We start from the raw sequence: 22015 nt of genomic DNA, 5'->3' as shown, positions 1-22015 counted from the left end.
GGAGCAGGGAGGTCTTACAGCAGTTTTATAGGGCCTTGGTGAAGCCACATCTGGAATATTGTGTACAGTTTTGGTCTCCTAATCTGAGGAAGAACATCCTTGCTATTGAGAGAGTGCAGCGAAGGTTCACCAGACTAGACCGACTAGGCTTATATTTACTGGAATTAGAAGAATGAGAGGAGATCTCATAGAAACATATAAAATTCTGACGGGATTGGACAGGTTAGATGCAGGAAGAATGTTTCCGATGTTGGGGAAGTCCAGAACCAGGCGTCACAGTCTAAGGACAAGGGGTAAGCCATTTAGGACCGAGATGAGGAGAAACCTCTTCACTCAGAGAATTGTGAACCTGTGGAATTCTCTACCACAGAAAATTGTTGAGGCCAATTCGTTAGAAAGGGATCAAGTGGTATGGAGAGAAAGCAGGTATGGAGAGAAAGCAGGAATGGGGTACTGAAGTGCACGATCAGCCATGATCATATTGAATGGTGGTGCAGGCTCGAAGGGCCGAATGGCCCACTCCTGCACCTATTTTCTATGTTTTCTATCTCTTACTCTAGTGCTCTCTGTCTCTCCCACTGCTTTGTGCATCTTCTTTCTCCTTTCTAATGCTACATCCTGGTGTGCATTCCCCTGCCAATTTAGTTTAAACCATCCCCAACAGCACTAGCAACCCACCCCATGAGGATATTCGTCCCGGCACTGTTGAGGTGCAACCTGTCCGGCCTGTACAGGTCCCACCTCTCCCAGAGCTGGTCCCAATGCCCCAGGAATATAAAGCACTCCCTCCTGCACCATTTCTTCAGCCATCCATTCATCTGCTCTATCCTCCTATTTCTATACTCACTAGCGTGTGGCATTGGGAGTAATCTGGAGATTATTACCTTTGAGGTCCTGGTTTTTAATCTCTTTCCTAGCTCCCTAAAATCTGCCTGCAGGACCTCAAACTGATGCCATAGTGGAGTTGCATACAACACAATGGCCGTAAGCAGAATTTCTGCAATTCCGACAACATTACAGCAACAGAGAATGGGGCTACTCTGAGGAGATTGCTGTCCAGTGTCAAGCCCAAGCAGTGTGAGATGGTCTCTATGATCAAGTCTCACAACTGATGCACCCCTTAGTCAGTTTGGGACCTGACTGTAGAGTTATACCGGTACTACCAACTTCACAACAATGCACTGTTGAAATCATCATACATCAGCAGGAAAATGACAAAGTGTAACTGTATCATAAATTTGATGCCAAAAAATAATCTAAACAAACCTTAAAAAAGCATTGCTGTACGTAATCACGGCAGACCTCATTTGACTAACATTGATCATTTCAAACATCATGGAGTCAGTGGCAGCACACATGAAATAATCCATTTTAGCAATTGAATGCTATTTTAAAAATATTGTCAAAATGTTTGTAGAAACAACATGAAACTTGACCAAAATCTCTTTCACTTTTAGAAATTTTAAGATGAATCATAATAGATAAGCTTCCCGAATGGTTTAGTGAGTTATCCAATGAGTGGCAGAATCGTGCAGATCAGAAAGGTCCCAGGCTTAGACCACCTGAGAGACTGAATCTATAAAGACAATAAGACCTTGGGGGAGGGTGATGTCATGTATCTCACACTACTGTATATAACTGTATCTTATCATGCTATACATGACTGTAACTAGATATGACCTGTAACCACAAGCATACTTTACCACCAGGGGTGCACTTGCAAGAGACACTGCATACCTGTTCCACACAGGTATATAAAGGCAGGTCTCAGGCAAGTGTGGCACTCAAGAGCTGTGAAATAAAAGTGCAGGTCCAGAGTGACCTTGACTTCAGCATGTGCCTTGTGTAAGTCTGTACTGCAGTGTCAGGACTTTACACCCTGTATTTTTGCGAGGAGAAATTGCACAGGGTTTCTATTGTGTTCCTAACACAGATGAGACTTCACACAGGGAGGTTAAAGTAACAGTGACCTCAGTCTTTATTAAGACACTCCAGAGTGAGGAACAGGCCTTAGGGGCCGGCTTATATATAGTGCTCCCAAGGGATGCTGGGATCCCTTGGGATTTCAGGGGATGCGCTGCCTGGTGGCAGAACATGGGAGGGCATGCTTTACAGATACACAACAGTTTCAATTTTTGATTACTAGCAGTATTCCCTGCTGGGTATGTATCTGCATGGACATTGGGAAAGGAGAGAATTGTAATTGGCTGTAATTCCCTGTGGTCAAAACGCCTGCTGACAAATCACTGTCAAGCTTGCACATGAACAATGGTCATTTAGGCACTATACTGCAGAGCAACCAGCGCCTATGGAAGTGTAGCCCAACAATGAACCAATACCATCAGGAGGGGAGAGCAGGGAAGGGATAAATTTGGCAAGAGGAAATAAATGATAATGGGTACATCAGTGTGACACAGTGAGTTGGGCATTATTCCAACCTGGATTTATTGATGATCAGCCCAGCTCCTGGTGGTTGCAGAACATTAGCACAAAACATTTCAACACAAATTGCCACTAAATTGGTATTCTCATTCAGAGTGGCAAGTAGAATGACTGGGGGTAAATAATAGAAAAACTCACATTGATGTAGGAGGGGCAATCCACTGAGTTTGAGATAAGACATGATGTTGGGATAGCAATCTCCTGACCTATTGGCAAACGACTCCAACACCATTCAAAGGACACTATTCTAACGTTCCTACTGCCTGTGCATTCCCTTTTATTTTGACACTTGGCTGCCCCTACTATCCTTCCTCTTCACTGACTGCAACTCAGCCAATGGTCCAATACCTTTCTACACATAACTAGGAGGCAGCCATTGAAAATAACATCCAGACTAGTACTGATATGAATCAAGAAGGAATTAGGTAAGTTAGGGTAGACAAAGGAGGGTAACTGTTCGGTTCTTAACACCAGTCACACAGCTGCAAATATCAACCAGCAGCCATTCTGGTCACAAATATTTTTCAACTTTCTTCAGCACCAGTCATTTAGGTCATGGACACTAACTGCCAGCCAACTGGTCCATGGACTTTGCCCTAAATTGTCTTTGACGACCACCGGGTCATGGATACATTTTCAATCACCATCAGGCTCAAACTGCCTCATTCCCCAATCGCGACAAAAAGACCACGCATCTCCCTCAGTTATGCTTAGTGGTAGAAACTCACTTCTGAGTCAGAAGTTTATAATGCTCAGCTCCACTTGAGGGGTTCAATTTTCCCCAGTTATCTGCACCGTCTTTTTGGCGCGTGCGCTGCTTTTTTTGGCCTAAATTAAAATATCCATGTTTCCGCAAAGATTGCGCGCCAGTCTAACTCAGTTACGATTTTTTTAGGTTAGTTTTTTTTGCGTCATTGGGAACGTAACCTGCCACCCGCGCCAATTCTGGCCATTTAAGCAAGTTTGGCCAGCTCTGATTTACTCCAATTTTTTTTAGGACGGCGTATGTGACTGCTGTGGAAAAACCTTCTGGGCAGTTAACAAAATTGGCACAGGTCAGAGAATCATCACAGTAGATGCAGTTCCCGGCCCGGACAGCAGCAGCAGAGAGGGGGGAGAGGAGACAGGGGAGGGGGGAAGGCCGTTCGGCCAGGGCTAGCAGTGGCACCCAGCATCGAGAGGGTTGGCCCTTTGGCCAGGGCTAGCAGTGGTAACCGGCACCGAGAGGCCTTTCGGCCAGGGCTAGCAATGGGCACCGGCATCAGGAGGGGGAGTCCCTTCGGCCAGGGTTAGCAGCGGTAATCGGCCCGGCAGGGGAGGGAGGCCTTTCCGCCAGCATTAGGAGCAGTACCTGCTCCGGGAGGAGGAAGGAGGGAGGCCTTTCAACCAGGGTTAGGAGTGGCACCGGGCACCGGGAGGGGGGTGGGGTGGCAGGGAGAGATAGACTTTTGGCATAAACGCTTTAATAATTTAATGATGGAATGCTGCTGCAATGTGCAAGGTGCTTGTGCAGGTTGCTGTGAGCTGGCCAGAATGTGTTGTATGTTTCACTTTCCAGCCTCAGCCCGCAGTGTGTCTCTGGTTACCCTGGCAACCCGATCTTTTTGGCGCAGATCTTAGGCTCCGCCCCCAAAGCTAAAGAAAAGGCTAGGCAGCGCCAAAGTGAACAATTCAAATGGGGAAAGTTGGATGATTTTCTTTAGCGTAGTTGGGCCCCAACAAGCGGGCGGAGCTCTTCAAGTACGCCAAAAAACAGCTTTGGGGAAAATTAAGCCCGATGACTTGAGCACATAACCTATTCTGACATCTCAGGGGAATTGTATTTCCTCAGTCAGCAGGAACAGTGCAGATGGCGGATTTAAGATGGCAGAGAGGGTTGCACAACACTCCTGATACATTTCCACCCCACTCCCCACTGTTTTAATAAGTGATCCCCAGAGGTGGTCATTGGGACATGCACACCGTGTTAACTGTGGGCTTGACTAAGGGCCACAAAGTTTGAAACCTGCCAGTGAAAGCTGGTGACACACAGGATCCCGGCCACAGGAGGACCAGGCAAATGAAATTTCATAAAAAGATTCCTTGAATGCCAGGTGGAGTAGATGTGAAAGAGAACTTTCATCCAACTTTGCCCTATATTCTGGAACTGTATCCCAAACCCCATAAAACCTGCTCGGGTACCTACATCAACTCTCTCTTCACTGCTTGATGTTCATTTTGGTCACTGTGATCCTCCTTGACATTTCTTCAATTAAAGCTATTATATTAGCTCTGGGATTTCCTCCATAAACCTTTTCATCCCTCTACCTCTCTCACTTTCCTCTTTAGGACGCTCCTTAAAACTGATATCTTCAACAAATCTTTTCATCATCTGTCTTAATATTTCCTTCCTTGGCTCAGAAACAATTTTTGTCTGATTGTGAAACACCTTGGAATGTTTTACTACATTAAAGGTGCTATATGAATGAAACTTCTGGTTGTTATATAAATTTGAGTTGTTGTTTTTATAATAAGGGAAGCTTTATTCTGCACTTAGCTGCCCAATATATCATCTTGAAGAGCTCGATGCTAAGACTGGCTGCAAAAAGTGTTTTGTTCCCCAATACTGACCAATCTCACCTAATAAACAGAGAAGTTCATCAAAAATATAACATTTTAAAAAGGATAATTTGCAACATGTTTATGGATGGCATTTTTACTCTTCTCTTGGCTGACTGCAGTAATGGTGTTCATAATGGCAATATGTATACAGGAGCATACAGCAGCTGTTAAACAACTTCTCACACTCCCACTCTAATCAGTTTCTAAAGGAGCTATTATGTACATATTCATTGTGAATGTCTATATTAAAAAGATAAGTATAGCTGGGTGGTACAGTTAGTATACTAATAAGCAGCACCACAGAGTGGTAAACTGCAGATTCATGTTCCCAAATTCCACAATGAGCTTGCACCCTCATCTTGAGTACTGTTGAGTGGATGTGAAATATTTTTTTCACAAGAATCGAAGGGAGTCAGATGATGAATTAACCCAAACTGCTTTTATACATTTCCTAATTTACTTACAACACAACAGTGACTATACATAGGATTACATAGGATATATGACACAGAAACAGGCCATTTGACCCAACCAATCCATGCCGGCATTTATGATCCACTCGAGTCTCCTCCCATCTTTCCTCATCTAAATCTATCAGCATAACCCTCTATTCCCTTCTGCCTAATGTGCTTGTTGTTATGTATGTAAACTTTACCAATGTGTAAGATTTGCCACCAGGGGGCGCACCTGTGGGAGACCCAAGCGTCACCTGCACATCCTAGACAAGCAGGTATGAAAGGCAGTCTACCATGCTGCTTCCTCACTCTGGAGTTACATTAAAGAGACCAAGGTCACAACAGTTTGAGCTTACAATATACAGTCTTGTGGAATTATTCTGAACATAACAATTGGCGACGAGTAACAGATCACAAACTTTCACGTGGTTATGGCTGCCGTTGGTATTCTTGAGAGGTTTGTTGGGGGTGATGATTGGGAAGCCTTCATTGAGCGTCTTGACCAGTACTTCATGGCCAACGAGCTGGATACGGAAGAAACCGCGGTCAAGCACAGGGCGATTCTCCTCACCGTTTGCGGTTCCACGATATATGGCCTCATCAAAAATCAGCTAGCACCGACGAAACCAACGAAGAAGACATAGGAAGAGTTGCGCATGCTGGTTCGGGAACACCTCAAGCCGAAGGAGAGCATCTTATTGCCAGGTATCGCTTTTACACGCACCATCGCTCCGAGGACCAAGACATGGTGAACTATGTCGCTGACCTAAAACTCCTTGCGGGACCGTGCGTATTTGCTGGATTTTTGGGGGAAATGTTGTGGGACTTTTCATGCTTGGAATTGGCCACGAGGTCATTCTTCGCAAACTGCTGTCTGCCGAATCCCTAGATCTGAGCAAGGTCATCACGTTAGCCCAAGCTTTCATGTCCACAAACGATAACACTAAACAGATATCTTTGCAGCATCAAAGCTCACTGGCAAGTTCTGTGCATAAAATAACACCTTCAGCAGGCAGAACTGTATATGGCAGGGCCTACAAGCCTGCAGAGGCCAGACCTAGGATGACTCAGAGTTCGCCGTGGGGCGTGAATGCGAATCCATTAACACCATGTTGGTGCTGCGGGGGTAATCATTGTGCAAGGGTTGTGGAACAATGGGGTACCTCCAGCAAATGCGCAGAAGTGCTGCGACTCACCACATGGCAGAATCAGCAGAAGATGACCGATCCGGCGCGGATCACGCTGAACGAGCAAGAGCGGCAACTCAACCCGAGGCTGAAGAGGAAATGTATGGGGTACACAGCTTCACAACCAAAAGCCCTTCGATAATGTTAAACGTCAAATTAAGCGACATTCCAGTTTTCATGGAATTGACACGGGGATGAGTCAGTCAATTATGAGCCTGAAGGTTTTTAAGAAACTGTGGGGCAAAAAGGCACAAAGGCCAAAACTAAGCCCGATCCACACCAAGCTGCGCACTTACACCAAAGAGCTCATACTAGTCATTGGCAGTGCGGTAGTGAGGGTATCGTACGATAGAGCTGTGCATGATTTACCACTATGGATTGTACCAGGCGATGGCCCAACGCTGTTTGGCAGAAGCTGGCTAGGAAAGATCCGATAGAACTAGGACGGCATCAAAGCACGGTCTTCGGTGGATGACCCCTCATGCGCCCAAGTGCTAAACAAATTCCTGTCATTATTCGAGCCAGGCATCGGCAACTTCACAGGCGCAGATCTATCGAGTCCCTGATGCACGACCCGGTCATCACAAGGCGCGAGCGGTTCCATACATGATGCGAGGGAAAGTCGAGATCGAGCTGGACAGACTTCAACGAGAGGGGATCATATCGTCAGTCAAGTTCAACGGGTGTGCCAGACCAATAGTTCTGGTGTTGAAAAGCGATGGGACAGTCAGAATCTGCGGGGACTACAAGGTAACGATCAACCGAGTCTCGTTACAGGACCAGTACCCACGACCCAAAGCGGATTACCTGTTCGCAACACCAGCAGGGGGGAAGTCATTCACTAAGCTGGATCTAACCTCTGCTTACATGACACAGGAGCTGGCTGAACCTTCAAACAAAAAGGACTTGCATCAACACGCACAAAGGACTGTTCATATACCACAGAGGCCCTTTTGGGATTCGCTCGGCTGCGGCCATCTTCCAGAGGAACATGGAGGGTCTGCTGAATTCGGTTATGCGCACCGTCGTGTTTCAAAACGACATCCTGATCACTGGTTGCAACATCACCGAACACTTGCAAAACCTGGAAGAGGGTCTAAAGTGACTGGACAGAGTGGATCTCAGGCTGAAATGCTCCAAGTGTGTTTACTGGTGCCAGAGGTTGAATTTCTGGGGAGAAAGATTGCGGCGGACGGCATCAGACCCACGGACTCCAAGACGGAGGCCAACAAGAATGCACCCAGACCACAGAATGTGACGGAGCTGCGTTCGTTCCTGGGACTCCTCAACTATTTTGGTAACTTTCTACCAGGGTTGAGCACTTTGCTGGAACCTTTGCATTTATTGCTCCGCAAGGGTGACGACTGGGTTTGGGGTAAATCTCAAGAGACAGCCTTCAACAAAGCCAGAAACCTGCAGTGTTCTAACAAGTTACTTGTATTGTATGACCCGTGTAAATGTTTAGTACTAGCTTGTGATGCATCTTCGTACGGGGTCGGTTATGTGTTACACCAAGCCAATGTGTCAGGCAAACTGCAACCTGATATGTCCTTACTATACAGTACAAATGCACATGAGGCCCATGCTTGAGAGAAGGTCACTTTGTGACCAGCAACTTTTATTCCAGCACTGAAGTGATGAAGGTGGGTGGAGCTTCCCCTTTTATACTTGAACGACCAGGTTAGGAGTGTCTCCCACAAGTTCACCACCTAGTGGTCAATGTTCTCACAGTGTACAACTAGTCAGTTTATACATGGGTTACAATGACAGTTAAATACATGACATCAACTTCCCCCCAAAGTCTTATTGGGATCACAGGTTAAGTCTCTCTGGTGATTTACGTTCCCTTGTAGAGCGCCTGAGTTGGGGCTCCGGTTGTTGGGCGCTGGCCTGAGTGTCTGCTGTTTGCTGTGCCTCAGGCCTGTCCGGACTGCCCACAGTGACTGGGCTCTCCTCCACTTGGTTTCAGTGTTCGGCCACCTCTGGTGGAGTGAACTCTATATCGTGTTCTTCCTCTGCTTCTTCTGTGGGTTGCTGAATCGTTTGATCCACGTGTTTGTGGTAGATTTGTCCACTGGTAAGTTTAATTACCAGAATCCTATTCCCCTCTTTGGCAATCACAGTGCCTGCGAGCCACTTAGGCCCTGCAGCGTAGCTGAAATCAATACATCGCGCCCTCGCATTCCCGTCATGGTAGTCACATTGTGACTGGCGCCTGCTCTCAACAATTTCTTTCATGGTGGGGTGTATAAGGGATAACCTGGTTTTGAGCATCCTTTTCATTCACAGCTCTGCGGGTGGAACCCCTGTGAGCGAGTGTGGTCGGGATCTATTGGCCAACAGGAGGCGTGATAAGCGGCTTTGTAGGGAGCCCCCTTGGATTCTGAGCATCCCCTGTTTGATTATCTGCACTGCTCATTCCGCCTGACCATTTGAGGCTGGCTTGAACGGTGTCGTTCTGACATGGTTGATACCATTTCCTGCCATGAAGTCCTGGAATTCAATGCTTGTAAAGCACGGGCCATTGTCACTGATCAAGACGTCAGGTAGACCATGGGCGGCGAACATTGCCCGTAGACTTTCTACCGTGGCTGAGGATGTGCTTGAATTGAGAATGTCACACTCGATCCATTTGGAGTAGGCGTCTACTGCAACCAAAAACATTTTTCGCATGAAAGGACCTGCATAGTCCACATGGATGCGTGACCATGGTTTGGCGGGCCAGGACCAGGGGCTAAGGGGGACTTCCCTGGGCGCATTGCCCAGCTGGGCGCACGTGGTGCACCTGCGAACACAAAGTTCCAGGTCTGCATCTATCCCAAACGTGTGACCTTGCAATTGCCTTCATCATGACAATGCCCGGGTGCTCATTGTGGAGTTCTCTGATGAACATCTCTCTGCCCATCTGGGGCATGACTACTCGGTTTCTCTATAGTAGGCAATCGGCCTGAATCGAGAGTTCATCCTTGTGAAATGGTTTTAATTCCTCAGAGCATGCCCCGTATGTGGCTGCCCAGTCCCCATTAAGGAAACATTTCTTGACTAAAGACAGTAGCGGGTCACTATTTGTCCAGACTTTGATCTGACGGGCTGTCACGCGTGAGCCTTCGCTTTCAAAAGCTTCCACAGCCATGACCATCTCAGCAGCATGCTCGGTTGCCCCCTCGGTGGTGGCTAGTGGGAGCCTGCTGAGTGCATCGGCGCAGTTTTCAGTGCCCGGTCTATGCCAAATTGTATAATCATAGGCAGCTAACGTGAGTGTCAACCTCTGTATGCGGGCCGATGCATTTGCATTTATGGCCTTGTTGTCGGCCAAAAGGGACGTTAGGGGTTTGTGATCTGTCTCCAGCTCAAATCTCCTGCCGAACAGGTACTGGTGTATTTTTTTTACAGCATATACACACGCAAGCGCTTCCTTTTCTACCATCCCGTAGCCCCGTTCTGCCTGGGACAGGCTTCTGGAGGCATAAGCTAACGGCTGTAACTGACCCTTGGCATTAACATGCTGCAACACACACCTGACCCCATAGGACGACGCGTCGCACGTTAAAACAAGTTTCTTACATGGGTCATATAGCGTTAACAGATTGTTGGAGCATAACAAATTTTGTGCTCTATCAAAAGCCCTTTCCTGGTTGTCCCCCCAGACACAATCACGATCTTTGAGTAGGAGCACGTGTAGCGGCTTTAACAGCGTGCTCAATTTGGGAAGAAAGTTACCAAAATAGTTCAGGAGCCCGAAGAACGAACGCAGCTCCGTCGTGTTACAGGGTCTGAGTGCTCTCTGGATCGCTTCTGTTTTGGACGCAGTAGGTCTGATCCCGTCTGCTGCTACCCTCATCCCCAGGAATTCTACCTCTGGAGCTAGGAAGACGCACTTCGCCTTTTTCAGTCGCAGGCCTACCCGGTCTGCATAGCACCTCCTCCAGGTTGCAGAGGTGTTCTTCAGTATTACAACCCGTGATGAGGATGTCGTCTTGAAAAACCACTGTCCTTGGGTCGACTTGAAGATGCTTTCCATATAGCGTTGAAAGATCGCGGCGGCCGAGCGAATCCCAAACGGACATCTGTTGTACTCAAACAACCCCTTGTGTGTCGTGATGGTGATCAGCTTCTTCGACTCACACGCCAGCTCCTGGGTCATGTAAGCTGAGGTTAGGTCCAATTTTGAAAAAAGTTTATCACCGGATAGTGTCACGAAGAGGTCCTCCGCTCTCGGTAGCAGGTATTGGTCTTGGAGTGACACCCGATTGATCGTGGCCTTGTAATCGCCACATATCCTGACCGACCCATCCGCCTTGAGCACCGGCATGATTGGGTTTGCCCAGTCACTGAATTCGACTGGCGAGATGATGCCTTCCCTCAGCAGGCGGTCCAATTCGCATTCTATCTTTTCCCGCATCATGTACGGCACCGCTCTGGCCTTGTGGTGTACTGGCTTGGCGTCCGGGCTTATGTGAATCACTAACTTGGTCCTCATGAAAGTGCCAATGCCGGGCTGAAATAGTGAGTCAAATTTGTCCAGGATATTCGCTCCACAGAAGAAATTGCATTGACATCGCCCCATTTCTAGTTCATGACAGCCAGCCAACTCCTCCCCAGTAGTGCGGGACCGTCCCCAGAACAATCCAGAGTGGCAACCTGTTCTCCGAATCTTTGTGGGTCACGACTACCGTGGTGCTGCCGAGCACCGGAATGACCTCCTTTGTATATGTCCGTAGCTGTGCGTCAATCGGCAATAATTTTGGCCTCCTGGCCTTGGACGCCCACAACTTGTCGAACTGTTTGATACTCATCAGCGACTGGCTGGCCTCTGTGTCTAGCTCCATTGATACTGGGATGCCATTGAAGAGCACTTTCATCATTATCGGTGGCATCTTGGTGTATGAACTGTATATGTGCTCCACATGAACTCGCTGAACTTCAACTTCCAGCGATTTCCCCCAGTGTCCATTTGGCCCCGTAGGGCTTACATCGTCCCCGTCCTCCTCGTACATCAACCTGGCTGCAGGCTTCCTGCACATATGTGCCAAGTGACTGCTGCCGTTGCAGTTTCTGCAGGTGTATTGATGATACCTGCAAGCTCTGGCTGTGTGCTTGCCTCCACACCTCCAACATGAGCCGTTGTTGGAAACAAAAGGCCCATTACCAGTCGATCGTCTCTGACTGTCTGTGTAACTGTTTTTAAGCACACCATTAACAGCTGTTGATGGCCCCATTACAGACCGCATTGTCCCTTGCGATGGCGTGAATCGCCGTTCAGCTAGCCATTGTCTCTGTTGAATTTCCCCTTTGGATTCGACTACATGCTCGGGCATATCCGATTGCCACTGTCTGCCTGGGGAACTGTGTGCCGCGTTAACAATGTTGACTCTCTGTCAATTTGCTGCATTTAAACCAAGATTTTTGTCAAACATCATTCTGGTCTCTTCCTCCCCTGAGATAAATGTCTGGGCTATCAAAGCTGCTGTTTCCAGGGTCAAGTCTTTGGTCTCAATCAGTTTCCTGAAAACCCCAGTGTGCCCGATGCCCTCAATAAAAAAGTCTCGCAGCATCTCCGCTCTGCATGCATCTGGGAACTTGCATAGGTTCGCCAGTCGCCGGAGGTCTGCCACGAAGTCTGGAACGCTTTGCTCTTCTCGCCACTGGTGTGTATAAAACTAGTGTCTCGCCATGTGCATGCTGCTCGCCGGTTTAATGTGTTCCCCGATCAACTTACTGAGCTCTTCAAAAGTCTTGTCCGCCGGTTTCTCTGGCGCTAGAAGGTCCTTCATTAGGGAGTACGTCCTGGACCCACAAACTGTCAGGAGATGAGCCCTGCGTTTGTCGGCCGAATCCTGTCCCAGCCATTCTTTAGTGACGAAGCCCATCCTCGTCACCAATGATATGTCCTTACTATACAGTATAAATGCACATGAGACCCATGCTTGAGAGAAGGTCACTCTGTAACCAGTAACTTTTATTCCAGCACTGAAGTGATGAAGGTGGGTGGAGCTTCCCCTTTTATACCTGAAAGACCAGGTTAGGATGTCTCCCACAAGTTCACCACCTAGTGGTCAATGTTCTCACAGTGTACAACTAGTCAGTTTATACATGGGTTACAATGACAGTTAAATACATGACACAACCGATTGCATATGCGTCCAGAAGTTTATCTAAGGCTGAAAGAGTCTACAGTATGGTTGAGAAAGAAGCATTAGCATGCATATACAGGGTTAAGAAAATGCACCAATACCAATTTGGACCCCGGTTCGAGCTCGAAACCGACCACAAGCCGCTCATTTCACTGTTCTCGGAAAGCAAAGGTATTAACACCAATGCTTCGTTCCGCATCCAAAGATGGGCACTAACATTATCTGCGTATGACTATGTAATCCGCCACAGACCAGACACTGAGAACTGTGCTGATGCCTTCAGACGGCTACCATTGCCCACCACCGGGTTGGAAATGGCGCAACATGCAAACTTGCTTCTTGTAATGGATGCTTTTGAGAGCGAGGGGTCGCCCCATCATAGCTTGCTAGATCAGGACCTGGACTAGCCAGGACCCTGTGCTATCACTAGTAAGAACTGTGTCCTCCATGGGAGCTGGTCGGCGGTTCCCGGGGAAATGAAAGACGAAATTAAGCCGTTCCACCGACGCAAAGATGAAATGTCCATCCATTCGGATTGTCTCCTATGGGGGAATCATGTAGTTTTGTTAAAAAAAAGCATTCAAACGTTTATACGCGACCTTCACAGTACCCACCCAGGCATAGTCATGATGAAGGCTATTGCCAGATTGCATATTTGATGGCCCAGCATTGACTTGTTGACATTCTTGCTATTGAGGGAGTGCAGCGAAGGTTCACCAGACTGATTCCCAGGATGGCAGGACTGACATATGAAGAAAGACTGGATCAACTAGGCTTATAATTCAATGGAATTTAGAAGAATGAGAGGGGATCTAATAGAAACATATAAAATTCTGACGGGATTGGACAGGTTCGATGCAGGAAGAATGATCCCGATGTTGGGGAAGTCCAGAACCAGGGGGTCACAGTCTAAGGATAAAGGGTAAGCCATTTAGGACCGAAAAGGGGAGAAACTTCTTCACTCAGAGAGTTGTGAACCTGTGGAAAGTTGTTGATGTCAGTTCGTTCGATATATTCAAAAGGGAGTTAGATGTAGCCCTTACGGCTAAAGGGATCAAGGGATATGGAGAGAAAGCAGGACTGGGGTACTGAAGTTGCATGATCAGCCATGATCATATTGAATGGTGGTGCAGGCTCGAAGGGCCGAAAGGCCTACTCCTGCACCTATTTTCTATGTTTCTATGTCTGTGGTCATGGCCCTCCAAACCGTGGTCCAGAGTCCACGTAGATTTCGCTGGCCCCTTTCAAGGAAAGCTGTTGCTAGTAGCAATGGACGCTTACTCTAAATGGATTGAATGTATAATAATGTCGGCATGTACGTCCACTGCCACCATTGAAAGTCTCCGGGCCATGTTCGCCACCCATGGTTTACCCGACGTCCTTGTTAGTGACAATGGACCATGTTTCACCAGCTCGGAATTCAATGAGCTCATGACCCGCAATGGCATCAAGCATGTCAGGTCTGCGCCGTTTAAGCCCGCATCCAATAGTCAAGCGGAACGGGCAGTCCAAACCATCAAGCAGAGCTTGAAACGTGTGACGGACGGTTCCCTTCAGACCCGATTATCTCGGATTCTGCTCAGCTACAGCATGCAACCCCACTCGCTTACTGGGGTTCCTCCTGCAGGATTGCTAATGAAGAGAGCACTCAAAACCAGGCTTTCCTTAGTCCATCCGGATCTCAATGATCATGTAGAAACCCAGCGTCACCGGCAGAACGTGTACCATGATCGCGCGGCTGTAACGCATGACATTGAGGTTAATGACCCTGTGTTTGTTCTTAATTACGGTCATTGTCCCAAATGGGTTGCTGGCACTGTGTTAGCCAAGGAGGGGAATAGAGTGTTTGTTGTCAAACTTTTGAATGGACAAACGTGCAGAAAGCACTTGGATCAGTGTAAACTGTGATTCACTGACAACCAAGAACAGTTTGAAGAGGACATTACCATCAATGATCTACCCACACACACCCAACCAGCAATCGATCTCGCGGTCAACCACGAAGATGAACCCACCATGCCCGACAGTCCGATCAGACCAGCCGCGCTGCAGTGCAGCAATGATCTGACCGACTCACCCAGGCCAGGACTTCGACTCAGGCGATCAACCCAGGAACACAGAGCCCCGGATCGCCTCAACTTGTAAATAACTTGTATCTAAGACTTTGCGGGGGGCGGGGAATGATGTTATGTATGTAAACTTTACCAATGTGTAAGACTTGCCATCAGGGGGCGCACCTGTGGGAGACCCAAGGGTCACCTGCACACCCTGGGCAAGCAGGTAAAAAAGGCAGTCTACCTTGCTGCTTCCTCACTCTGGAGTTACATTAAAGAGACCAAGATCACAACTTGTGGAGTTATTCTGAACATAACACTTGTCTAGCCTCCCCTTAAAAGAATCTACACTATTCGCTTCAACCTGTGGTAGCGAGTTCCACATTCTCACTACTCTTTGGGTAAAGAACTTTCTTCTGAATTCCCTATTGGATTTCTTGGTCACTATCATATATTGATGGCCTCTAGTTATGCTCTTCCACACAAGTGGAAAAATTCTCTCTGTATCCACTATCAAAACCTTTCATAATTTTAAAGACCTGTATTGGGTCACCCCTCGGCCTTCTTTTTTAAGAGAAAAGAGACCCAGCCTGTTCATCCTTTCCTGGTATATATACCCTCGCATTTCTGGTATCATCCTTGTAAATCTTCTCTGCACCCTCTCCATTGCCTCTATATACTTTTCATAATATGGCGACCAGAACTGTACTCAGTAAGTGTGGTCTAACCAAGGTTCGATACAAGGTTAGCATAACTTCCCTACTTTTCAATTCTACACCTCTAGAAATAAACCCTCGTACATGTTTTTTTTACGGCCTTGCTAACCTGTCGCAACTTTTAGCGAATTGTGTATTTATGTTCTGAGATCCCTTTGTTCCTCTACCCCACTTAGACTCGGACCCTCCAAGTAATGAATTACCTCCCTATTCTTCCTTCCAAAATGTAATACCTCATATTTATCTGTGTAGAAATTCATTTGCCAATTATATGCCCATTCTGCAAGTTTATTAATGTCCTCCTGTAATTTGTTGCATCCCTCCTCAGTATTGACTATCACCCCAATTTTGTGCCATCTGCAAATTTAGAAATTATATTTTTGATTTGAAGTCTAAATCGTTAATGTAAATTGTGAACAATAGTAGTCCCAGCACTGATTCTTCTGGAACACCACCTTCTGCCACTGTGAATAGCTACCTTTTACCCCAACTCTCTGCTTTCTGTCTTGAAGCCAGCTAGCTATCCATTCTGCTACTTGTCCCTGACTGCATTCTCTGACCTTGTTCATCAGTCTATTATGGGGAACCTTATCGAAGACCGTTTTAAAATCTAGATAAATTACATCTACTGCATTACCGTTGTCAATTTGTGGGAACACCACCACCTTTACGTTCCTCTCCACGTTACACACCATCCTGATTTGGAAGTGTATCATCGTTCCTTCTTCATCATTGGGTCAAAATCTTGGAACTCCGTGCCTAACAGCACTGTGGGAGAACCTTCACCACAAGGACTGCAGCAGTTCAAGAAGGCGGCTCACCACCATCTTCTCAAGGTCAATTAGGGATGGGCAATAAATGCCAGCGATGCCTACATCCCAGAAATGAATAAAAAAACCTCTATCTGTTACCTCTTCAAAAAATTCAATGAGGTTTGTCAAGTGAGACTTTCCCTTTTGAAATCCACGCTCACTATTCATTATTATATTTTTGTTTTTTAGAGTACTTCTATTTTAGCCTTTAGGGATTCCATTATTTTTCATACCACCATTGTTAACCTGATGGGATGATAATTCCCTGGACATGATATATCCCCCTTCTTAAATATAGGTATTATGTTAGCTATCCTCCAGTCCTCTGGCATGACAACTTTTTCTGACGAATTATTAAATATGTATAGTAATGCCTCTGCTATCTCTTCCCTAGATTCTTTTAAAATGCGTGGATACAATCCATCCAGGGATTTTATCTTCTTTGACCTTGATTAGTTTATTTAATATATTTTAAATGCACTTATCTCATTACTAATCTCATCATCCAATGTCATGTCCTTCAAAACAACATCAACTTATATTTATATAGCACCTTAAATGTAGTAAAATGTCACAAAGCACTTCACTGGAGAGGTATCAGACAAAACTTGACACGGATTCACAAAAGGAGTTACAGGTGCAACGTCTCGAATCCGGACTTACGAAAACCGGAATTTTCCGAAAACCAGACATTTCAGCAAGCGTCGAGGAGCGGCGTATCGGAGGGCGGCAAGGTCTGAAATCCGGAAAAACTCGAAATCCGGCACGGATTCGGTCCCGAGGATTATTCAGACTATTGATTTTCTTATCTGAAATCTGGAAAAAAAACAAAAACCGCCACGGACTCGATCTCGAGGATTCCAAATTTCAGACGTTGTACCTGTAGTAGGAAAAATTAGCAAAAGCTTGGTGAAAGAGATAGGTTTTGAGGAGGGTCTTAAAAGAGGAGAGGTAGAGAGAGGGAGGAATTTCCAGAGCTCAGGGCCAAGGCAGCCAAAGGCAACAAAAGTACTTAATTGGCTGTGAAGTACTTTGGGAGTTTCTGAGGTTATTGTGAAAGGCACTATATAAACCAGTCATATTTTGTAAAGTATGGCAGTGAGGCGCTGTTGGCGCGGATACATGACCTCATCTCTCTTATCTGGAGGAAGGAGAGCATGCTGGGAGATCTCAGAGATGCAGTGATCGTGACCATCTTTAAAAAAGGGGACAAGTCCAACTGCGGCAATTACAGGGGAATCTCCCTGCTATCAGCCACTGGGAAAGTTGTCGCTAGAGTTCTCCTTAACCGTCATCTCCCTGAGCCGAGGAGCTCCTCCCGGAGTCACAGTGCAGATTTCGTCCCTTATGAGGCACAACGGACATGATCTTTGCAGCACGCCAGTTGCAGGAAAAATGCAGGGAGCAGCGCCAGCCCTTATACATGGCCTTTTTCGACATTTTGACACTGTCAACTGCGAGGGTCTATGGAGCGGCCTCCTCCATTTCGGATGCCCCCAAAAGCTTGTCAACATCCTTTGCCTGCTCCACGATGACATGCAGGACGTGATCCTTAACAATGGATCCATTACAGACACAATCCACGTCCAGACCCGGGTCAAGCAGGGCTGTGACATCGCTCTAACCCTCTTCTCAATCTTCCTCGCTGCCATGCTCCACCTCGCAGTCAACAAGCTCCGCGCTGGAGTGGAACTAAACTACAGAACCAATGGGAAGCTGTTTAACCTACACCGCCTCCAGGCCAGGTCCAAGATCACCCCAACCTCTGCCGTTGAGTTACAGTACGCGGACGACGCTTGCGTCGTGCACATTCTGAGGCTGAACGCCAGGATATAGTCGACGTATTTACTGAGGCATACGAAAGCATGGGCCTTACGCTAAACATCCATAAGATAAAGGTCCTCCACCAGCCTGTTCACCGCACAGCATTGCTCCCCAGTCATCAAGATCCACAGCGCAGTCCTCAATAACGTGGGCCTTTCCCATACCTCGGGAGCCTCTTATCAACAAAAGCAGACATTGATGTGGAGATTCAACACTGCCTCCAGTGCGCCAGTGCAGCCTTCAGCCGCCTGAGGAAAAGAGTGTTCGAAGACCAGGCCCTCAAATCTACCACCAAGCTCATGGTATACAGGGCTGTAGTAATATACGCCCTCCTGTATGGCTCAGAGGCATGGACGATGTACAGAAGACACCTCAAGTCACTGGAGATATATCACCAATGATGTCTCCGCAAGATCCTACAAATCTGCTGGGAGGACAGGGGCACCAACATCAGTGTCCAGGCTAACATCCCCAGCATTGAAGCACTGACCACACTTGATCAGCTCCGTTGGGCAGGCCACATAGCTCGCATGCCTGACACGAGATTCCCAAAGCAAGTGCTCTATGCGGAACTCCTTCACAGCAAACGAGCCAAAGGTGGGCAGCGGAAACGTTACAAGGACACCCTCAATGCCTCCCTGATAAAGTGCGACATCACCACTGACACCTGGGAGTCCTGGCTAAAGACTGCCCTAAGTGGAGAAAGTGCATCAGAGAGGGAGTTGAGCACTTCGAGTCTCAACGCCGAGAGCATGCAGAAATCAGTCGCAGGCAGTGGAAAGAGCATGGGGCAAATCAGTCCCACCCACCCCTTCCCTCAACGACTATCTGTCCCACCTGTGACAGAGTCTGTGGCTCTCATATTGGACTGTTCAGCCACCTAAGAACTCACTTCAGGAGTGGAAGCAAGTCTTCCTCGATTCCAAGGGACTGCCTATGATGATATGATAAACCAGAGTGACTATTGGTACTAGTTTTACATAGAAACATAGAAACATAGAAAATAGGTGCAGGAGTAGGCCATTCAGCCCTTCGAGCCTACACCACCGTTCAATAAGGCCATGGCTGATCATTCCCTCAGTACCCCTTTCCTGATTTCCCTCCATACCCCTTGATCCCTTTAGACGTAAGGGCCATATCGAACACCTTCTTGAATATATCCAATGAACTGGCATCAACAACTCTCTGTAGTAGAGAATTCCACAGGTAAACAACTCTCTGAGTGAAGAAGTTTTTCCTCATCTCGGTCCTAAATGGCCTACCCCTTATCCTAAGACTGTGTCCCTTGGTTCTGGACTTCCCCAACATCGAAAACATTCTTCCTGCATCTAACCTGTTCAGTCCCATCGGAATCTTATATGTTTCTATGAGATCCCCTCTCATCCTTCTAAACTCCAGTGTATAAAGGCCCAGTTGATCCAGTCTCTCCTCGTAGGTCAGTCCAACCATCCCGGGAATCAGTCTGGTGAACCTTCACTGCACTCCCTCAATAGCAAGACCGTCCTTCCTCAGATTAGGAGATCAAAACTGAACACAATATTCCAGGTGAGGCCTCTCCAAGGCCCTGTACAACTGCAGTAAGACCTCCCTGCTCCTATACTCAAATCCCCTTGTTATGAAGGCCAACATACCATTTGCCTTCTTCACCGCCTGCTGTACCTGCATGCCAACTTTCAATGACTGATGAACCATGACACCCAGGTCTCGTTGAACCTCTCCTTTTCCTAATCATCCGCCATTCAGATAATATTCTGCCTTCGTGTTTTTGCCCCAAAAGTGGATAACCTCACATTTATCCACATTATACTGTATCTTCCATGCCTTTGCCCACTCACCTAACCTGTCCAAGTCACCCTGCAGCCTCTTAGCGTCCTCCTCACAGTTCCTTCTGTGCATGCACACATTGGAGTCTGCCCCCTTTTTGAGCATGGGCCCTCAATTCGATCGCGCATGCGCAGTGCGACATACGAGGAAGCTGGAAGTCGGAAGTGCGGCGACGAGCCACGTGGAGCTTGGAGCCTGGAGCAGTCGCTGGAGCTGGATTTGCTTCTAGCTTTTGCACTAGTTGGAACATTTTCACGGCTTTCTGTGGGATAAATATATAAGTACCTGTATAAATACTTTCTTTCTTAATGGCTCTTTCTACAATAATATAAAGGGGTATATTTTCACCTTCACAGCTTGGGCGGTAAACTGGCAGAGCAGGTCACCAGTCTGTTATAGAACCTGCCTGATTTTAGAAATATAGAAACATAGAAAATAGGTGCAGGAGTAGGCCATTCGGCCCTTCGAGCCTGCACCACCATTCAATAAGATCATGCTGATCATTCCCTCAGTACCCCTTTCCTGCTTTCTCTCTATATCCCTTGATCCCTTTAGCCGTAAGGGCCATATCTAACTCTCTCTTGAATATATCCAATGAACTGGCATCAAAACCAGGTGTGTTCTGTAACAGGCAGGCGATTGGCTCTGCCAGTTTACTACTCATGTGGTGAAGGTGAAAATGATCCCCAGGCAGAAGCTTGGAACCTTTCCTGTCCACCTTCTCAATGGAGAGATGAAGCAAAGCACTGGGGCGGAGCCATCGAGGGACACTGAAAATGAGGGGATACCTAAAAGGTTAAGCCAAAGGAAGATTAAAAATTGGAAAAATGATTGAGCACAGTGGTACAGTCTACACCCGGTAAATCGAAGTTAATTTTTGCATTAATACTTGGAATTATCCAATAATATTAACTAAGCAATGTAAATAACACAGCAGAGTGGGAAGTTAATGCTAAAATGAAGTTTCAGATCATTTGAAGTAAGCAACTTTGAATTGAAAGCAGCAGATTGTATATGGTAAAGGATGGTAGGTTGGTAAACTGAATGGCCATGGTGAAGTCACTAACACAGAAAGCACAGTGTAATGAGGCTGAAACAGCTTCTTAAGCTTAATTTGCAACAGTTAGAAACAACAAAATCAACAACTTGTATTTATATAGCACCTTTAACGTAGTGAGACGTCGCAAGGCACTTCACAGGGGTATTATGAGATGAAAATGTTGACACCAAGCCACATAGTAGAAATTAGCACAGGTGAAAAAAGCTTGGTCAAAGAGGTATGTTTTAAGGAATGTCTTGAAGGAAGTAAGCAAGGTAGAGAGACGAAGAGGTTTAGGGAGGGAGTTCCAGAGCTTGAGGCCTAAGGAACTGAAGGCATCAATGATTGAGCGATTATAATCAGGGATGCTCAAGATGGCTGAATTAGAGGAGCGCAGACATCTCAGGGGGTTGTGGGGCTGGAGGACATTACAGAGATAGGGAGGGGTGAGGCTATGGAGGGATTTGAAACGAAGGATGAGAATTTTGAAATCGAGGCGTTGCTTAACTGGAAGCCAATGTAGGTCAGCGAGCACAGGGGTGATGGTTGAGTGGGATTTAACATAGAAACATAGAAAATAGGTGCAGGAGTAGGCCATTCGGCCCTTCGAGCCTGCACCACCATTCAATATGATCATGGCTGATCATTCCATCAGTACCCCTTTCCTGCTTTCTCTCCATACCCCTTGATCCCCTTAGCCATAAGGGCCATATCTAACTCCCTCTTGAATATATCCACAGGGAATTCCACAGGTTAACAACTCTCTGAGTGAAGAAGTTTCTCCTCATCTCAGTCCTAAATGGCTTACCCCTTATCCTAAGACTGTGTCCCCTGGTTCTGGACTTCCCCAACATCTGGAACATTCTACCCACATCTAACCTGTCCCGTCCCGTCAGAATCTTATATGTTTCAATGAGATCCCCTCCC

This window comes from Pristiophorus japonicus, chromosome 10, assembly GCF_044704955.1.
Source record: "Pristiophorus japonicus isolate sPriJap1 chromosome 10, sPriJap1.hap1, whole genome shotgun sequence".
Taxonomy (NCBI): domain Eukaryota; kingdom Metazoa; phylum Chordata; class Chondrichthyes; family Pristiophoridae; genus Pristiophorus; species Pristiophorus japonicus.
Note: the sequence above shows the minus strand (reverse complement) of the source record.